The sequence below is a fragment of the Neodiprion lecontei genome, chromosome 3, assembly GCF_021901455.1.
Source record: "Neodiprion lecontei isolate iyNeoLeco1 chromosome 3, iyNeoLeco1.1, whole genome shotgun sequence".
Classification (NCBI taxonomy): domain Eukaryota; kingdom Metazoa; phylum Arthropoda; class Insecta; order Hymenoptera; family Diprionidae; genus Neodiprion; species Neodiprion lecontei.
In genome coordinates this window covers 11,168,933-11,178,137 of record NC_060262.1, presented here as the reverse complement: position 1 = coordinate 11,178,137, position 9,205 = coordinate 11,168,933, and the positions used below count along the sequence as shown (strand labels likewise).

General features: G+C 37.0%; 1 protein-coding gene across 3 annotated transcripts in view; it reads right to left on the bottom strand.

Moving 5' to 3' along the window:
- Positions 1-9,205, bottom strand: part of LOC107228051 (zinc finger protein with KRAB and SCAN domains 8-like) — a 490,765-nt gene that overhangs the window by 197,599 nt on the left and 283,961 nt on the right. The window lies entirely within an intron of this gene.

Below are 9,205 nucleotides of genomic sequence, written 5' to 3'. Positions count from 1 at the left end.
GCTTTTGACAACTTTGACAAATTTGTCGATACGAAGACGGGCAAAGATACTCTCCACGATACTGTTGGCATTATCTTCCAAATTAATGATGAATCAATTTTCAATGAAAAGAGTAACGACATTCCTTCTCTTTCAGAAAGTCAAAATAAAATTGAAGGCGATAAATCTGTGGATACAAATATCGTGAGAAATGGTAACTCATTAACCGCACAAGCTTCTCGAAAATTCAGGCGAAGTTTTGATGCAATTGATCGAGAAGAATTACAACCAGTAACAAAACGACCTCGTTTAATGGAAACTTTATTACCACTTGATTCTCCATTGCGAAAAAATAGTGCTAATGTTAAATCATTCAATCACATCGATCTCGCATGGATTCTTTCACATTGGAGTCATGTGGGGCAAGTGTGCGCAGCGGGTAAGTGTGCGCAGGCTCATTTTTTATAAAACTGTTGACAGTAGAGTAGGGGAACTGACTGCCTTTAGTAGTCACTACGACGTTGGACAAAAGACTGGAGTCTTGTCTGACAAGGTTACGTAGTTTTAGTAATATTGGTAAGTAAAAATTTTGGTTATAATTCTTACGATTTTTCTCAAGTTGTGATCGAAATACTTTTATATTCATATTACGGTAATCAGTATTTGTTGTATCCAAGTATATTCGTTTATATATCTAGTTTTACTAATTACATATCAAAACTTGGTAGAATGACGCAACAGTGTTTAAATTTAACCTAATTTTGTACAGGCGGTTTGGGTTAAGTGTGCGCAGAAGGTTGTGGGGTAAGAGTACGCATATTTCAATGCGTACTTTTACCCCGATGGTCATAGTTGTTTGTGTATTGACATTTCTTTTTATTTGTTTCAAGTTATACTTATATATTTTATAAAAACAATCGACAATGCCTCGAAATTATAAGCGGAAGGCTCCACATAGATCCGTCGTTTCAAGTGATCAATTTGATGCTGCTAAGCGATTAATTGCTGAAGGCTTAAGTAAAAGAAAAGCAGCTGAACAAGTTGGAATGAAGGAGAGTACTCTGAGGAAACGTTTGAAATCTGACTCAACTGCAGCTAAATTAGGAAGATTTAATCCAACATTTACTATTGAGCAAGAGAATGAGATTTATAACTATTTGAAAAGATGTGATGATCTCTATTATGGCCTTAATATGACCACTCTAAGAACACTGATCTACGAGTATGCTGAATTAAATCATATTTCTCATCGTTTCAATAAGAATTCAAAGATGGCTGGACGTGATTGGGTATATGGTTTTTTAAAAAGACACCCTGACTTAAATCTACGACAACCCACGCAAACTAGCATAGCTAGAGCAATGGGATTTAATCGTATTCAAGTTAATCAGTTTTACGACAACTTACAGAGTCTTCAAGATAAATATAAGTTTAAACCTTCTCGAATTTATAATATGGATGAGAGTGGTATCAATACTGTACCAAAGAAGATTCCTAAAGTTATTTCAATTAAAGGTGAAAAATTAGTAGGTAAAATAGTTTCAGCTGAGAGAGGTCAGACAATTACATTGGTTTGTGCCATGAGTGCTACGGAGAGTTATGTTCCACCAGCTTTTATATTTCCTCGTAAGAGAATGAAGGGTTATTTACTGAATAATGCACCTTCAGGAAGTATTGGAATGGTTTCTGATTCTGGATTTATAATTACCAATCTGTTCTTGGAATATCTTCACCATTTCAAAGAAAACGTACAGCCGACTAAAGAGAATCCAGTGCTGTTAATATTAGATAACCACAGTAGTCACCTTTCTTTGGCTGCTGTCAACTTTTGTGGTGAGAATGGTTTCCACTTACTTACGCTTCCACCACACAGTAGCCACAAAATGCAACCCTTAGATCGTGGATTTTTTGGACCATTAAAAATTAAATTTGCTTACGAGTGTGACAAATGGTTAAGTAGCAACCCAGGGCGTGCCATTGGGCAACCGGATGTGGCCCAACTAGTTAATGAGGCTTTTAAGAAAGTCGCGACAGTTAGTAATGCTACTTCAGGTTTTAAAACTTCTGGGATATGGCCTATCGATAGGGAGATTTTTTCAGAAGAAGATTTCACGGCAGCGTCTGTGACTGATATTAACCTTCCATCTACGTCATCAGAACAAAATATCTCACAGAATATCATAACTACTATATCGACAGCACTTTCCGTATCAGAGTCTTTGCCAAGTACTTCTAATGCTTCAATGTTACCAGAACCTCAACCGAGTACATCTTCAAAATTATGTACGCTACCAACTTCATCACACTCGAGAACTGGAACAGATTCGGCTTTAGCTGTCGTGACTACACCATTAGGTTCTCCATCAGCTGTAGATCCACATTCTAATGAATTTACTCCACTCTCATCAATACAACCGTTTCCAAAAGCAAAAGTACAAACTAGACGAAGAAAAGGCAAAAAATCAGTAATTGCTACTGATAGTCCTTTTAAATCAGAGTTAGAAAAGAAAAGTCAAGAAGAAGAAGAAAAAATAGCTAAAAAAAAGCGACGTTTAGAACTAAAACAAGACAAATCTTGTGCAAATAAAACTGCCAAAAATTCTAAAAAAAAAAAAAATAAGATTGATACTACTAAAAATAAGACTGTTGAAATTAAGGCTAGTCAAAAAAAAGTAGAATCTAAGGAAAATGATTATTTTTGCGCGTTGTGTGGCGAAAAATACGTTGATCCACCTACAGAAGATTGGATTCAATGTAGCTCATGTCATAGCTGGTGGCATGAACAGTGCACTCATTATCAAACAGGTACTTTTATATGTGATATATGTATAACTGATGACTAAGATTTTATTATAATTCGTTGAAAATGATCTCGTTTTAATTTATCTCGATACAAAAATGTTAATTACTTTAAGCCTTATTTTCGATATAAATTGAGATAAACAGTATTTATGAGAGTATATATTTAATATATAAATATTAAAAATAAAATAAATAATGATAAATGTTGATAAAAAATGATATTTATGACATTAAATATAGTTTAACTATATTTAACAAGCTACCGTTTAAGTTATTATAAGTGCGTACACTTACCCGCAGTGCTGCGCACATATACCTCGATATTGGGGTAAGTGTACGCATTCTGACTAAGTTTTATTTTATTATTTTTCTAAAATTACCATTAAGTAAATTTGATTTCATGTTATGTAATTGTTAAATCAATAAAGCCTTTAAATGAATAACTTTTTTTTAATTTATTTCATACGAAAATTATAATTTTATAATAATTGAATAAAAAATGCGCACTCTTGCCCCACATGACTCTATTGGTGACCGGATATAGCCACCAGATCGTGTAAGATGCCGGCAGACGCTGTAACCGACGTGCGAGCTGCGCTAGATCGAGTCGCTGCGCATATTCCACCGTTTTGGCCCGCAGACCCGGAGATTTGGTTCACACAAGTCGAGAGCCAGTTCGCGTTAGCGGGGGTGGTGGGAGACGAAACAAAATTTAGCTACGTCGCAGGCAATATAGACGCGAAGTACGCCGCGGAAGTGCGGGACATTCTTACGCGGCCGCCCGCGAGCGGCAAGTATGAAAAATTAAAAACGGAACTAATCCGTCGTCTCAGCGCGTCGCAGGAACAGAAGACGCGGCGATTACTCGAGCACGAGGAGATGGGTGACCGCAGGCCCTCGCAATTTCTACGGCATCGTCAGGCGCTAGCAGGCGTCGTTGTACCGGAGAGCCTCGTGCGCTCGCTGTGGCTCGGCAGGCTACCCTCGTCGATGCAGGCTATCCTCGCTACGCAAACGACCGCGAACCTCAATACGGTTGCCGAGTTAGGCGATGCCATCGCCGACGCAACTCCGCGCCACCAGGTCGCTGAGTACGCGGGGAGTGCGGGTAGTCTCGAAGCCTTGGTCGAGCAAGTAACGGCAAGCCTGGCTACCGCCGTGGCCATGCAGAAACAGCACCAGCAGGACATCGCGGCAATCCAGCGGAAGGTGGACGACCAGCCGAGCCGATCACGCACACGTTCGCGGCAGCGTTCGCTGACCAGGAGGTCGATTCTGTACTATACGCAATGAAGGGTCGCTATGAAGCGACGCAACACGAAAGGTCGCTTGCGAAAGCGACGCTATTATAAAAAGCGATTCTGTACCGGGTGCTATTTTGCGTCAGGCGTTACAAGCAAGCGGTTTCGCCGGCGCAATGGTTGCGTTCAAACCGTGGTTTGAACCTCCCGTTCTAAAGGAAGCCGTGAGCCTAGACTTGTCAGGCGGCGATGTAACAGTTTTTTCATGTTACATTGTATTTGCAGTTTTGTTGCATTGTATTGCATTAATAAACCATCGAAATTTTTGTGATTTCGAAATTTGTGAAGAATCAACGTACAAAATGAAGTAAGTAAGGAAATAATGTATGAGATTAATATTTATATGAAATTAATACATAAGTAATGAAATAATACATTTATATTAATATATAAGAGATCATAACCTTAATTATGATCTCTAGAAAAGTTTTTTTTCATTGTTCTGTGTGTTACTTCTGTTAGCTACATTTATTCACAAAATTGCTATTTAAAAAATCTGTTATAAGACGTTATAAGACTAGGCATATTTATAAGATGATAATGGCAGGTTTTATGATGTCACATTAATATGAACATGGATTTGTTACAGTCCTACTGAAGCAGCAAAACGTTCCCACAAGCACAACAGTAAGCAAAGGAAATATTTGATTGAATATATGTATAACCATAGAGAGTTTGCAGCAGGACGGCTTATAGGTGCTCGAGGAAAAGAAAAAGGGGACGAATTGTGGAAGGCACTGACAAGGGAATTGAACTCCTTAGGGTTTGAGAAAACTCAAATTCAGTGGCAGAAAGTGAGGAAACTTCGAAAACCTTTATTCCTTATAAAAACGTTGATTTTTTTAACACTGTTTATTTGCAGTTAGTGTAATTTACTTATAGATGAAACCATAATAGGTAAATTTTTTTATTCTCATTCACCAAGTTTCTACCAGAACTGAAATAAAAGTTTTAAAACGAGACTGAAAGTTTTGTGACGGTGGAAACTCTGTTTTTGAAGAACAGTTCTTATGGCATTTTTTAGGTTCGGAAGGATATAAAAACTCGAGTCAGAGCCAAAGCTGTCAGCCTTAAAAATGCCCGCATTAAAACTGGCAATTTTCCTGTGGATAGTAATACGCTATCGGAGGAAGATTTAATGATCCTCGGATTGATAGGACCTGCTGTAACAGAAGGGTGCAGGGTCCCTGATTCGATGCCTGAAGAGATGGTATGTAATGAGAACATTAAATACAAAAACTGCTTACAGAAGATATTCTTTTAGATAGATTATTTACCGAGTACAAGACGAGATCAAAATTGTGGCAAATAATTTGAAAAATATGCGTGAATGAACGATAATAACTGATAGTATTAAAGTAAGTTAAATTTAACGCTGAACAAAGGAACTCATTTATGTCGGATCAACTGCTCTAGCTCAGCCCCCATAAATGGTATACAAATTAATCCCTTCCATTTAAATGATTGAAAAGCCAAACATGTTTATTCATGTACATATTTCAGTCTGCAATCACACAACTGCGGGAAGCAGACGAGTCGGTGTTAAACGAGATACCTACTCATATATCAGTATTCGAAGAATACAACATAGTTTCGACAAACACCACAATTGGTAAGCGTATGTCCCGAGCAGCCACGTGTATTACTAACAATAATGATGCACGATATGATGTTGTGGCAACGTGTTTTATTCGTAGAATCAGACACGGCAATAGGACAGGAGGAGGAACACACCATACAAGAAGCTGATGAATTAAAGCACCTTTCAGAACCCAAAACATTGGTAGAAGTTGTCTGCAGTGATGATGGCATAGCATCATCATCGCACACACTGGCACACCCATCATTGCAGCAGACAACCCCAAAGATAAAAACAGCCACACACCCTGTCAGAGCCTTGCGCAAGAAGAAAAACAAAAGAAGAGATGATGTCTTTAAAACGGTTGTAGAAATGCAACAAAAGCAGAACGAAATACTTGAGGTATTTCTGTTTAAACTGTATATGAATAAATCAATCTGCAAATTATTATGCCAGTGGAATTGTGCAAATATTTGTACTTATATGTTTTAGAGAATGTCACAGGCGATGCTAATGTCTGCAAATAACGAAGCCAAACGACTGGAGCTGGAGAAAGATAAATTAGAAGTGAAGAGGCAGATATGCCAGGCTCTAAATTCAATAGCGGTAGCGATGACAGGATTCCATTAATCTCCATCATATTCTTATTAAAATTTTTTTTTTTATAATATGAAACTTTATGTATGATTTCTTACACACGGACGTGGTTTTGTTTTTAAGAATTTTGTGCCAGTGACATGCACGGAAAGAATGAGATAGATATGAGCGCCATCTCGGATTGTACCCAGACCCATCTGTAAAAAAATAATATTCAGATGGTAGCTACGACTATGTGAATTGTACTGGGTACAGTCTGCGTTTAACTCACTACTACCCGAGATTGTACCCAGACCCATCTTACATTGTTAGCTAGAGATAGTCGTGGATACTATGCGCATGTCTCTAGGACCCATGTCACACGGCAGCAGCGCCCACTTCGCATTGTACTGAAACCTATCGGTAGATAGTACCTATTCCTACGTTACCATTTACTCTGTATCCATCTTACATTTGCGTGGAGACCGTAAGCGATTGTACACACAACTATCTCAGATTGGTCTGAGACCCATCTCATTATTTTATGCGCTTAGACTCATTCATCTTGCGAAACACGTCATATAGTTACAAATAAAGTGAAGTGCATAACATTTTCCTTGACTCCGTCAGCAAATTAATATTGCTCCAAAGAGATATTTGTCACTTGAATGTTTATTTCTGACAGAATATTATTTTCAATAATAATTTGAAAAATATAAAACTAAAAGGTAAGTTATTAAAAGTACAGAATCTTAACCTCAAAAATTATGAAAATTATTCAGGGTTGTTTTTTACTTGAAAAAATTATTGATGAATTTGATTACTTGTTATCTGCTTCTCTGTTGTAAAAAAAATCCATTGTTTTAAACGCAGTTATCATGCACGATGTAATTTTCATGAATTTTCTTTCACCGAGTTTTAATTTTATAATTACTTTACTTTCACTGCTTGAAATTTCATATTTTGTAGGTGTGAATGACAAATAACTGTAGTTCTACATTTCATCTCAACATGTCGGAGAGCTCCCATAAAGAACCACAAGGGACTGAGATATCAATAGATAATTTTGAAAACATAATTTCTCCAAGTTCCTTCAATATTGTTTGCAAAAAATGTAGTAGTCTAGTCGATTCAAATTCGGTCACCTACGTCTCTGAAAATACTGATTTAGTAACATTGTTAAGAGCCACATTGACAGGACAATTAATTTTAAGTTATCATAATATTCACAAGAATTTATCAGATAGTTTAGCTAATAACCTAGCGGAAATAGTAATTCATCGAGAAATTCAAAAACTAATAAGAAACAAGAACGTTACCCCAGAAACACGTTTGTCGACACTGGAGTAAGAAATTACTACTACCATTGTAAAGCTTTTACCATTAACATTTAATATTCGTAATTTATAGGGCAGAAGTATTGTTTGTAGTCAATATATCCGTTTCAGCCACTTTCTGCCCAAATTACGGTATAAACAATTTGATTAATTGAAATGAATACAATGAATTTCTCTACATTAACTTGAATTTGAGTGCGTCTAACAGAATACTTCTACCCTATAATTATCAGTATTTTAAAATTGAATTTTTTAATACAATCTTTCCTCATACTCATAATAGTTATCATAATAAAAAAGCTCTACTTTTCATAAACCTACACTGCATTCTTTTTGTACATTCTTTCGGTATTCATGTGTTCCAATTATTATTATTTTTCCATGCACGTTTCATACTTAGCGAAGTAAAACTTTTTGATTGTTCTTAAAATAACATTTTTTAGATTTTCCACAACCTTACTGAAAGATCTAGCAAAAGAACTGAGCGGCCGTTTCGGTGGTAGAGCCGGAATTTATTATTCACCAGGACTAAGTAACGGAAATGATAAAATAAATCCAGCGGGCAAACTACAGAATCAACTTAGTCATGTACGGAAACAACTAGCTGATTCAGGATTATTAATTACTTCACATCGAAAGAATTCACTAGCGGTGGCAGGATTAAAAAGTAAATTCATCCGTATTATATATATATATTATTATTATTATTAATTTTCTTGATTTATATGAACAATATTTTTTAAACAGCCACTCCAAGTTCCGAGGCTCATCTTAAAGTGCTTAGTAGAAAAGATTTCAGCGATTGGGACGCAATCAAAGTAGTTTGGACAGAAGCATATACCTGTAGACAGCAATTGAGCCTATGGGTCAAATAACGACTTAAGTCGACTTAAGTCACTTTTTCAAAGAAGCTGATCTCGGTGTTCTGTATAATCTTCGCTATAAACCCTGTGAATCTTGGATGTTTTCGTCAACTTTTAATGCTGTAGTAACCATAACAAGCGGTGCGCGCACCGCCATTGAGTTAGCCGGCAGTAGCAGCGAAGCGAAGTAGGCTAATCCACGCGCCTCCGCTAAACAGACGCACGTGTTTATCTGCCTGTCTGTTAGATTTCGTGTAAAGCTGCAATATTTTCTGCGCGAAATAATGAACGAATCTACAACAACTACAACAGCATCGACTAGCCCTACTGCTACAGTTACGGGGAAAAAGAGAAAAATTCGACAAGATAGATGGGAACAAAATAGAAAGAAGCTTAAGCGTGACAGTGGTAAAAGTTACGCTTCTCAAAGTGGGAATAAAATACCTCGAAAAAAATTCAGGCACACTACCGACTGCTGCAAGAAAAACTGTTCGTCTTCTTTCGATTATAAACGTCAGCGTGAAATTTTCAAGACTTTCTGGGCAATGGCTGAGAAACCGAGTCAGGACACTTTTTTAATCAGTTGTATACAACGTGAAGAAATCAAATACGTCAAAACCGTAACAAAACGGAAGAACAGATCTTGGTCTTGGAAATATTCTTTCAAAGTAGATGGCCAGGATAAAACTGTCTGTAAAGGATTTTTTCTGTCTCTTCTCCAAATAACTGAATCCAGAATGAAAACGGTGCTCCGATTTTGTAAATCAG